Below are 12450 nucleotides of genomic sequence, written 5' to 3' on the forward strand. Positions count from 1 at the left end.
ATCAATCCGATAAATACCGAATTCAAATTAATTTTGAATTGAGAAATTGAAATTGAAAAATATGAACTTGAAATTGGATTTGAATTTGGATTTGGTCGGAAAATTCTTTTTAAAAAATTCTTTTTAAAAAATTTTGAAAAAACCGACTTCAAATATTCCAATTACCAACAGTCCTGAGGTTTCATAGGCCTAGGGCGAAATTCAAATTATGAGCCCCTAAAATATATCACAATAATTTTTTTAATAATAAAAATATAAATAATTAAATAAAATAATTTCTTCTAGCATTTTTAGATGCAAATTCATCGATAATAGTATCAATATTAATTTTTTCTAATATTTCTTTTTCAATACACAACATAGCCAAACCATTTAATCGTTCTTGAGACATACACGATCTTAAATAAGTTTTTAATAATTTTAATTTTGAAAAACTTCTTTCGGCTGATGCTACTGTTACTGGTACAGTTAATAAAATACGATAGACTATGGAAACATTAGGATAACAATCAGCCGCTCTAATAAATTTAAGAATTTCAATCGGTGACATTAAGTTATCAGGTAAAATCATTCGTAGAACTTTTAATTCAGCAATCATTTCTTCTATGTCAATATCAGAAATATTATTATGAGAAAAAATAGTTAATAAAACAGTACAACATTCTCTTAACTCCTTATTGTCTAAAGATTTTAATTTTTGTGAATTAAATAAAAAATCAAAAATGCTATTAAACATTTTCAATTGCATAAACCTATCATTAAATGAAATAATGGTCATATCTACTACAACTAAAAAATAATTAATTTTAAAGTTTTCTTCTTCTGATTGTACTTGTTCATTTTGATCACTATCATCAAATTTTCTTTTTCTAAAAATACGACGTTTAGTTGGAAATACGCATTCGATATCCATAATTAAAGCAATTTTTTTTGCAACATGCATACTATTGAAAAGTCCTTCATTTCTATATTTTTCAAAAAATAATAAAGCATCCTCTATTTGTTTCATAGCCGTATCAATACTTACAAATTCAGATTGTAATTTTTTACTCACACTATTAATAACAAATAAAATATCATACCAAATAATCATACCAAGTAAAAATTCATAGGATTCAAGTGAACCAATCAAACTTTCAACTTCACTTTTTGATTTAGCATCATCACATGAATTAATTAAATCTAACAAAGCTAATCTAATTTGAGGAGTTTGAAATCTAATAGCTTTAACACTTTTAATTCTACTTTCCCAACGAGTGTTTGACAAAGATTTTAAAGTAAAATTTGAAATATTATCGAGCAAAAATTTCCATCTTTTTGTCGAGCTTGAAAATAATGTATATATATGTTACACAATTCCAAAAAATGATACTACTTTTGTACAAAAATGTGTCATATCACAAAGTGTAAGATTAAGACTATGACAAGCACATGACATATATAATGCTCTAGGATTTATATCAAGTAATCTTTTTTGAACTCCTTGGTATTTATCTTTCATATTAGATCCATTATCATAACTTTGACCCCTTATATTATCAATATTAAGATCAAGGTATTCAATTGCATTTTCAATTCTTTAAAAATTCCTAAACCACTTGTATCTTCTACTTGCAAAAATTGTAAAAAGTATTCTTCGATTTTAATTTTACTACTTGACATATCTATACAACGCACAATTAAAGTCATTTGTTATTGGTGACTAATATCCGGGGTACAATATAGAATTATTGAAAAATATTTTGACTCTTTAATAATTTTTATAATTGAACTTCTAACACTATGAGCCAATAAAGAAATTAATTCATTTTGAATTTTGTGACCAAGATAATGATAATGAATTTCATTATTTTGAATACGCCTAATATGATCTTGCATAACTATATCAAATTCAGCAATCATTTCAATTATTTCTAAAAAATTACCATTACTGTTTTTATAAAGTTTTTCATTCGAACCTCGAAAAGCTAAATTATGTTTAGAAAGACATTTTACAACAGAAATTATTATAATTAAAACTTGTCTCAAACGTTCCTTTTATTTTGTAATTTCTTTTTGAATATCTTTATCAATTGTTTGATATTTATTTAATCTTATTTTTAATTCATTCCAAGTATTCATATATGTTATATGTTCAATACTATTTTCATGTTGTTTAAGTCTTTCGGCTAAATGTTTTCGATCTTTAAATTCATCATTTGCAAACAAACATTTACTGTTATTTTTCTTAGACATTTTACAACAAAAACAATATATTTTATCTACATGTTTAGAATAAACTAACAATTTTTTATCACTAATTTCTCCATTATTTAATTTTCTAAAGTAATGGACATATGAAAAATGTCTGTAAGTCTTATATAAAGGAAAAGTAAGACCTAATTCTCTTCTAAGTCCATTTTCAATTAAAATATTTTCTTGTATACTATCCAAATTATCCCAATTTTTAGGATCATAAATATCTAAATAAAAAATATCACTATCATCAATTTATAATCCTATTTCATTATTATTATTATTATTATTATTATTATTATATTATTATTATTATTATTATTACTACTACTACTAGTACTATTATTCTTATTATTATTGATAATATCAATATCGACAATATTTTCGCTATTTAAATTTTCAATAGATTTAGAATGTTCAATATAATTATCATTTAATTCATCAAAACTCGTAGAATAACCTATATTCTTATTGAAAAATTTATCTAAAGCTCCTTTTTGTGATTTTATTAATTGTTCTTCTTGTTTTTTTTTTTACCACTTCCTGATAAATGTTTTTTAGATAGCATTTTAAAAAATTTATAAATATAAATAAAACAATAAAATAACAACACTACCCGATGAATTTTCCTCTTTTTTGCTTTACTGCCAATTTTTATTGTGTGTTCCTTGATACCTACATTGAAAAAATAATAAATAATATACAATTGGTAAAAAGATATAAAATTTCAAAATTTAAACGTTCTAAAAATTAGACATATAAATGAAACAATAATATATATGTAAGACAATTAAAAATATAATAAAATAATAAAAGAGTTTAATCCCTAAAATAAAAAAAAAAAGTTAAACCTTGTTAGTCGTTACCTTAAATGTACGAAAAAAATATTCTGAGTGATTTAGAATTTGAATTTTCTTCTTTATTTTTTTTCTTTATCTTGTACCTGCAATAGAGAAAATACCATATAATAAATATTAAAAAATCAAATAATAAACATTAACAAAAATATACACTATTAAAATTTTAAAACAATAAAATCTAACATTGACTTTGTTATTCTGTATTCTGTAGAATAAAAAAATAATCTTATAAAAAATTGTAGATTGGAGAAACAAAAAATCACAGTGTGAAGATGAATGGATGCGGAATAAAGATGGAGAACAGAGAACAGAGAAAGAACGAAAGAAATAAGAAAATTGACATATAACTTAAAAGAAATTTATAAAATGAAAAAAAAAAAGTTAAAAACAGTCTAAAAAAACTCTTCAAGCAACTCTGCAACTTCCTTTTAAAATTCTCATAGAGATTACATAGAAACTACCATTGCAACTGCACGCCACACTGTATTTTGACTTTTTTTTTTCAATTATAAATTTATTATTTATTTTTATTTTTTAAAACATCTTTTATATATATATATATATCTACATGTTGATGGGCCCTTTTGCATTTTGGGCCCTGGGCGAGGGTCCCTTTCGCCCTGGCCCAAGGCCGGGCCTGATTACCAATTACATTTTCGATGCCCACCCCTAATCTTACCCCATGGCCGCCCCCGAAACTCCCAATCCTCCCCTTCCTCCCCCTGTGTGTGTTGTTGTTGCCGCTCCTCATATTGCAAGTGACGAAAGTGACCCTAAAATAGAGGAAAGCGAAAGAGGGTGAAGAAAAAAATACTTTTATTAAGAAGGGTATTTTTGTATCTTCATCTATTAACTATGATTTTGTGATACTACTCGCAGTTTAGACGTGTGTTTTACAATTTCTTATAAATACTAATGGATGAGATATTTTTATACAATATTTTAGAAACTACAAATAAGTTTTATAAAAATTTTGGATCATCAAAGGTTTAAGAAAATTCAATAAATTACAGAGACTTTTATACTATTTTATCTATTTATATATGTACACATAATGTTGGTATAAAAGTTATTATAAAATAAATTTAAGATCTTAAATAAAATGAATAAAATTTATATTTATGTTTAAATAAATTATTTTGATATTAATTTTTTTAATTAACTTTATTTATTATGCCTTTATTATTATTGTCTCATCTTATTTGTTCAATTTTCTGTAGATATATATGAAATTTAAATAAGAGTATAATTAATAAATAAATAAAAACTATGTTAATAAAAATAATTATTATATATAATACAAATAATTATAAAATATAATTAAAATGATTAATTAATTTAATTTAAATTAAGAAATTTATAGATTATAAAATTTAAAATTTAATTAAAATATATTATTATTTTTAAAAAAAGAAATGACAATTATATAAGATTGATGAAAGCAAAAAATATGAACAAATTATATGGACGAATGGAGTGCTTTTTTTTTATAATGTGGTTGTTTAGTATTTTATATTTTTAGGTTTTGTTTTGTTTTTTTTTTTTGGTAAATATGAAGAATTATAAAGGTATCATCTAATATGCATATATATATTTACCCTGGAAAGGCAGGGATAAAGGCAGGGATCACGCCACGTGTTGGCCTATTAATTTTTTTATTTATTTATTTTATGAGTGTGGATCCTACGAATTAAAAATTAAATGACTTTCATCCTTCTAATCCATGACAGAGGCTCCACAAACCCTTCGCTGCACAACCTCAACCTCAACTCATGGCCACCTCACTCCGGACTTTCTTCCACTTCCGCAATCATGGCCGTTGACCAGAAACTCACCACTGCACCGCCAATTTTCCGGTTGCCCCATCCGGTTACCTCCTTCCCTCAACACCTCGGAATATCACCGGCCTTATTCGACGCGGCCTGTACCTCCAGTAAGATTTTGGATCGATCTCATCTTGATCTACAACACGTGTTCACTTATCCACTTAATTTGAGGTGTTAATTTACGCGTTCACTTATCCCATTATACTATTCAGTTATCCCGTTAATTTGATGTGTTTACCTAGATTCATTCGACCACTTACTTTCCTAATTTTTGTTGAATGCATATTGTAGTCCTCTAGACGAAGACAACAAAAGAAGCAATTTTGGACATCCTTGCGACCCATTATATTCCCCCAACCATGTCCGGTGATCTCAACGTATGAGACACAATATCAGTTGGAGTTGTTTTTTATTGGTGTTTTCCTTCCCCTTCTATTTCTAACTTTATTGTGCATTTGCAGTATTTTGAATAATCATGTTTTACTTGGTTTTGGAGTTGAAACAACCATTAGTTTTTTATTATCAAACATAAATTTCTGTTTTGAATTATAGGATGTGGTATTGTTTGTTACATAATTTGATTTGATTGATGATAATTAATATAATTGTCTCATGTCAATAGAAATGTCCCACTTAATTTACTTATCATTTGTTAACGCAATATCAGTTGGAGTTGTTCTTGATTGGTATTTTTCTTCTCTTTTTGCTTCTAATTTGATTGTGCATTTGCATTATTTTGAATAATCATGTTTCACTTGGTTTTGGAGTTGAAAGAACCATTAGTTTCTTATTTTGAATAATCATGTTTTACCATTGTCATATGGTTAATAGAAATACTCTGTTGTTGAGCATCAAAATGTACTTTCAAATTTTGACGTGAGAATTGCTTATTAGATGGTTTTGGAATTGCAAGGAACATAATGCACAAAAGCATTAGTTATTATTATTATTATTAAACATAAATATTTGTTTTCAATTATGAGATGTAGTATTATTTGTTACATAATTTAATTTGATGTGTCACAGTTATTGCTTTAGTAGTTTGGCTGGTAGGACAGTTTATGATATTGAATCTCGAAGGGGGTTATTTTCAGCTTGAGCAATTATAATAACAACAGGAAGAATTATAGTTTAAAATGCAATAACGGACATATAATTTGTCATCACTTTTTGAGACTTCAGTTTGCATTAGGCTTATATTATGTTTTAATATCTTAGGCTTCATGATGACAGGATCATTGGCCAACTTTTTTTAAAGAATATGTCCATAAGTTGAAGTCCCTTTCTTTTCATCGGGAGCAGATAAATCTTCACCAGGTACTGTTCGCTTAACTCCACTCTTTAGGTTATTATTTTTCATGCTTCCACACTATAGCTCAATGGTTGGAGAATTTTTTTTGCTAAAATGACCAAATTCAGTTCTTTAAAACCTTTATATTATTGAAGAAGCTGACGTTTTGTGGAAAAAAGGTCATGTAGATATATCACTAAGAAGGAGTTTGAGTTCATGAAATCTACATCATTCTGTTTGACCCGTACACATAGATGTATTCCTGTAAAACCTAAATCATAGAATATAGGTAGAAAAAGAATAACTACAATTTCTGTTGCGACAAAGAAACTATTATAACTTAGATGCTCATCTGACATTGAGTGTAGCTAATTGAATTCAAATAATCTACAAACTGAAACTAAAATGATAAAAGAAATTTTTCATGGACGAGGAATCTAAGCAAAATAAACATCAATCAACAGGAATTCAAGGGGGTACAGTAAATGCATTTATATACTATAGTATTGAACTACTATGTAATGTGATGTACATTCAGATAAATTTTTCAGTGTTGTTGGGAATAAAGTACTCAAGTATGTTTAGATAATTTGATTATATGAATAAGTTTCATCTCTATTTCTAGTTGAATTAAGTTATTTCTGGATTAACATATCCCGAAGTGAGTTGAGATCTAGGATCTCTATCTTTCTCAACCGACAGTATGTCATACAATTTTTTTATTAAATTATAATTATGCAATACCACCACAAGGAAATATGTGCTAAAGTAGGATCAATGTTCAAATTTGCACAAGTTTCTTTATATACGTACTTTACCTTTTATTTATATGTTGATTTAAATATTTTTTATTTACTTACAAAATCATTTACTTTAAATATTTATCTATATAATAATTTAATCATTTTGAATATTTCTCTAAAAAAATTTCAATGTAACACTTGATTAATACTAAATTGAATATGTTTAATAAATTATTAATTTTGTAGTAACTTCTTATTTTTACAGATGGATACGACACGAGCTTTTAGCAAAATTGCTCGATTATTTTTAAATTTATAATTATTTTTATTATACAATAATAATATTTTTACAACTTCCTGTGCATAGCACAGGGTTACTTCTAGTAAAATTATGTTTTGTATGCTTTTACTAGTTTTATTTTATTGTGTATATATATAATATTTTAAATTACTCCCTCCATTCCAAACAAATGTACCCATTTGAGTTTTTTCAGTAAATTAAAAATAATAATAATTTATTAGTTAGTAGAAATGTATAATATAGTCTTGAATATTTTTGTGTTTTGTACTTTATGTATGTATGGAATGATATTCTATAGTTTATGTAAAAATTAAAAGTTTTAGCGTTAATATGTGATTCTTTTTACTACAATAAAAAATTGATTGATTGAGTTAGACAAACTAAAATAGTAAAAATTGTACCTTCAATTAGAACATAAAGAGTATATATATATTTACTTGTAAATATTTTTATAAAATTCTATATTCTATAAATGCTAAACAAACATTCATTATGTTTTTACTATTATTTTATTACTTTTTAAGAAGAAAATACTAAAAACAAAATTTTATTTTTTATAGAAAATATTTTATTAAATAATTATTTTATCTCAAAATTATTAAAATAAAACAAAAGTAAAAGTACAAATTATTTGATTCCGTCTATACATATCTTCAAGACAAACAACATATATTTGATAGAACATGATATAATTTTATATAGCATATATCATAATTACATATTATATAATTTCATATAATTTGATAGAACATGATATAATTTTATATAGCATATATCATAATTACATATTATATAATTTCATATAATTAAATATAATACTGATTTAAAAATAAATAAATAAATATATTTATACGGTAAAACATAAATATAAAATTTCATATGCTATATGATACAACATTGTGTTGTACTATATAAAATATGCACCGTCTGTCTTCACTATGTGTGTTGGTTGGATCAAATCAGTACAATGTTTATATGACCCAATCAACACTGAAACCGCCATTATATATATATATCAATAAAAATGCCGAAATATACATAGATCCATTTATGATGTCTCAAGGAGAAGATGTTTATGATGTTGTTGAGTTCGCGTGATCCCATCCAACAAAGACTATTTGAGGAAAAGATTATGTTTCCAGTGTTGCGAAGAAACCAAAGCAAGAATGGACCTTAAACAAGAAAGCAGCTGGAATTGCTAATTTGAAAGTTATTTACTCCATTTTCAACGTTATGGATGAAACTCAGTTGAAGCTTATATCCAACTGCAAGGTTGCTAAGGAAGCTTGGGATTTTCTAAAAAATGCATTTGAAGGGTCTGTCCAAGTCAAAAAATCAAAACTAGAATATATTGAAACAATATTCAAAGGGCTGAAAATGAATTAAGACGAAACGGTTGGTGAATATTAAAATCGTTCTAAGGTCATTGTCAACCAAGCTGAAGCATTGGGAATGCACATCGAAAAAAGAATATTGGTGAGGAATATTTTAAGAACAATTACAAAGAACTTCAAACCAAAATTGATTATGCTCGATGAACCTCAAAAGTTGAAGGATATGAGTTTGGATGACTTGTATGGTGCATTTGTGAGCTACGAAATGAACTATCTTAAGGATGAAACTCCTAAAAGTATGACCCTGAGTGTGGAAGACATGGAATTAATCGAATCTGATGAGAATGACATTTTTTAGTTGAAAACTGTGATACCTGAGTTTTTCACTACTCATTGGCCAATATATATTTCATATTTTTGGTGCTGGTAAATTACTTATATTTTAATTTGTGGTAGTTTAAATATACTTCATGAGTTGCATACATTAGTTTAGTTGAGTATTAATTGTTTAATTATATGTTCTGTTTATATTATTTATGTGTTAATTTATAATTAGTTGAGCATGCCTTGAGTGCACTTTATATTATTTATATGTCACTGGTGATTTTAGGTTATTTATTTTACTATTGAATGTTAAATTTTTTATAATTTGGTATATGTCTTACCTGTTTATTAATAAGAAAATATTATCATAATTTATCTGATATTCTAATAGGATACAAATAGGTTGGGTAAATTATTTGGATATTAGTGGTGTAAGTTAAATATAGATCACTTGAAAATTAATTATAGTAATTAAATAAAAAGTAAAATAAAAAGAATAATTAAATAAATAATAATAATAATAATGATGATAATAATAATAATAACAATAATAATTTAATTAAGGCGGTGGGGCGGGGTAATACCCCACCACCTCATCCATATCAATTCAGAAGAACAGGGAGAAAGGCAACGCGAAGAAAAATAAAAAAAAATAAAAAATTTACGCCGAATTTGTTAAAAGCCTAGTTCAGGTATTTTTTTCATGTTCACGAATTATTGCTATTTTTACTAAGTAGATGAAGTTTTGAGTAGAAATAATTATTTAGTAAATTGGGGTAATATTTGTAATTAATTGTTGTTAGATACGATACTGGAATCGTGAAAAAGGCGTTAAGAGTTAGGGTTACTGACGTTTTTGGCGAATTTCAGGTTAGTAGAAATTCATTTACAACTACAATGCATAAATATATTATCTTGTAAGTTATTTATGTTTGATTGACAATATGTAAATATCAGAAAACTGTAATATGTAATTAATATTCTGTGATTATGTGATTTGAGCCTGCGAGCTCCGTATATAAATTGGTTTCAGCCTGTGAGCTCTGTATGTGATATGGTTGAGCCTGTGAACTCTATATTTGATGTTGAAGGAGTCTGTGAGCTCCAAAATTGATGTGGTTTGAACCAGTGAGTTCAATAATATATGTATATTGTGAAATATGTTGCATTGCATTTTCATTAAGCATGCATATCATGCATTGAAATGAAATAAGATGGTTTTACTATGTTAGACCACTTATTATACACCGAGGGCAGGAGAGGCAACCTGGGAAGAAGCGACTTGGGGAAACCTGGTATAGGCTACCTGGTGTAGGCCACCGTCTATTGTGACTTTACATACAATGCATAAACAATGCATTCGGAAGAGGCGATATGGGAAGAAGCGACCCGGGGAAACCTTGCGAGGAAACCCGGTGTAGGCTACCTGGTGTAGGCCACCATTTGATTTGAATACGTGGATATTGAGCTATTTCCGGTGTATAGCAGTGTGTCTAGGGGCCCTTGAGAGTATTTTATAAATAAATTAGTGATTTCAAATGAGAGCACATTCTGCATAATGAGAATTTTGAGATAAACTTCACATTATGCATAATTTCTACTTATGGAGATTTATAAATCTCACTCAGTTTATGCATTGTAGGTAATCCTGATGATATGTGATTTGATGGTCAGACTGGAGTAGTCATGGCGCTCTTACAGGCATTTTGAGTTACCGTGTACATAGATGACGACCTGCGGGCAAGACCGTGGCTTGTTTTGCTTCCGTTGTTCCATATTACGTCTGTTTTAAAAGTTGTATGGTGTTGTTATAAAGAGTATGTCGATTGTGTAGTTTTTGATATGGTTTGAGATTCTTTTGGTGAATGTTAACAGGTTACTGTTGAGTTATGTTATGTTTTGCTGAGAAAAAAAATTATAGCAGGTTAACAGGTTGTTATATATGTAAGTAATTAAGAGGGATTATAACATGTGTATCGTTTACTTATATGTGAATTGGCGTTAGTATTATAGTGTAAGTGGGGTCGTGTCAAAAACTTTCGAGGATAATTAGTGGGAAACGTGCAGCCAAGATAAAGTATGGGCAATTTCATAATCGAGGTGGCTATCAAGTGTTAATACATTAAATTCAAAATGGAAATGTTTTGAGCAAAAACCATCAGATTACAGCAAGCCTAAAAAAAAAAATTGATGGTGGATTCAAGAAGAAGTTTATTGTATCTACTAAGCCTGAATCGGTTCAAGAGCCTACCTGCTATGGATGTGGAGGAGTTGGTCACATTAAATCTGAATGTCCAACGGTGAAGAAAAGAGAGAAAAGAGTGTATCAAACAATATGGAGTGACAATGATGAAGATGAATCTGTCTATGTTGAGGAGAAGACTGAAAAAGATGAAGTTGTGGCATTCATGGCTGGTGTCGATGAAGCCAGTAAAGTAAAGGAAGTTTCCATTACAGAAACTGCTGAGAATCAAGAGAACTGGATGCAGATGAGTTGATTGAAGCTTATGAGAAGACGGTAGCAGAGCAAAAGAAATTTGTGGTAAAGAACAAAGAGCTACTGGATACTATCTACCAATTGGAAGCTCGGAATGAGAAATTGGATGATGGAATCGAAATTTTGAAGAAGGATATTAATGAGAAATCAACTGAATCTAATGGATTAAAGGTTGAAAATGTGTAGTTGGAGCAAAAGAATAATAAACTTCGAAAGGGAAAAGAGATATTAGATGAAGTTCTTTCGATTGGAAAACCATTCGGAGATTACAAAAGAATAAGTTTTTTGAATCCTCTCAAAGCAAACCAACTACATTTTTTTGTGGTGGACTTCGTGTTGATGTCGAAATTCCATAAAAGAAACAAATCTCAGTTGTGAAGTAGAACTCAAAAAGAAAAAAAAAAATAGTTTATGGGAGAAAAATCTCAGAAGGACACATGGCGTTAGATAGATATCATCACGATGTAACGACTATGGATACTGCAGATGTCTTGGACATACAGCTAAAAATATTTCAAATTGACAAAAGATGTGATGAATGGAAGACATATTCAGTGGCCTACTGAATAACTGAAACATAATGTTAAAGTCAGATTGGTATGGATGCCCAAAGAAAATTAAAAGACAAACATTCTTACGAAGGCTTTGGATGCGGATTGATTTGAAAATTTTGGACGTTATTTTGGATATGCATTCGTACCCTACTTGATTTTGCATGCATAGGCTTAATAAATTCTCCAATATATTCATGGTATTTAGAGTATTCGTGGTGAATATTGGAGAATGAAAATAATTTTAAAAGATTTTTTAAAATAAAAATCCAAAAAGAATTGAGAAGAGATTTGATTGAACAATGGTGAAAATCAGATTTGATGCTTGTTTGAGTGATCATGGTGAACGTTGTGGTTGTGGATTAATTCGAGGTAAAGAACATTTTAGTCCTACACGGGATTTTGAAGGATTTCAGGTCTTTTGATGTTGCACAAACCATTGTTGATGTTGATGTTGCTTGAACAATTGTTTCTTATGTTGGGAAGTT

The 12450-nt window shown here is 27.9% G+C and overlaps 1 long non-coding RNA gene across 2 annotated transcripts; it reads left to right on the plus strand.

Annotated features, from left to right (window-relative positions):
- Window positions 1–4839: 4839 nt before the first annotated feature.
- On the plus strand, window positions 4840–10804 carry LOC127255934 (uncharacterized). 2 transcript variants are annotated; one of them, XR_007839744.1, is made up of 5 exons: window positions 4840–5092; window positions 5213–5298; window positions 6155–6238; window positions 9718–9784; window positions 10557–10804. It is a non-coding gene; the product is annotated as an uncharacterized LOC127255934 (long non-coding RNA). The 2 variants fall into 2 exon arrangements; XR_007839743.1 differs by lacking the exon at window positions 9718–9784.
- The last annotated feature ends 1646 nt before the right edge of the window (window positions 10805–12450 follow it).

The sequence above is a fragment of the Andrographis paniculata genome, unplaced genomic scaffold, assembly GCF_009805555.1.
Source record: "Andrographis paniculata isolate CXL003 unplaced genomic scaffold, ASM980555v1 Contig54END, whole genome shotgun sequence".
Lineage (NCBI taxonomy): Eukaryota > Viridiplantae > Streptophyta > Magnoliopsida > Lamiales > Acanthaceae > Andrographis > Andrographis paniculata.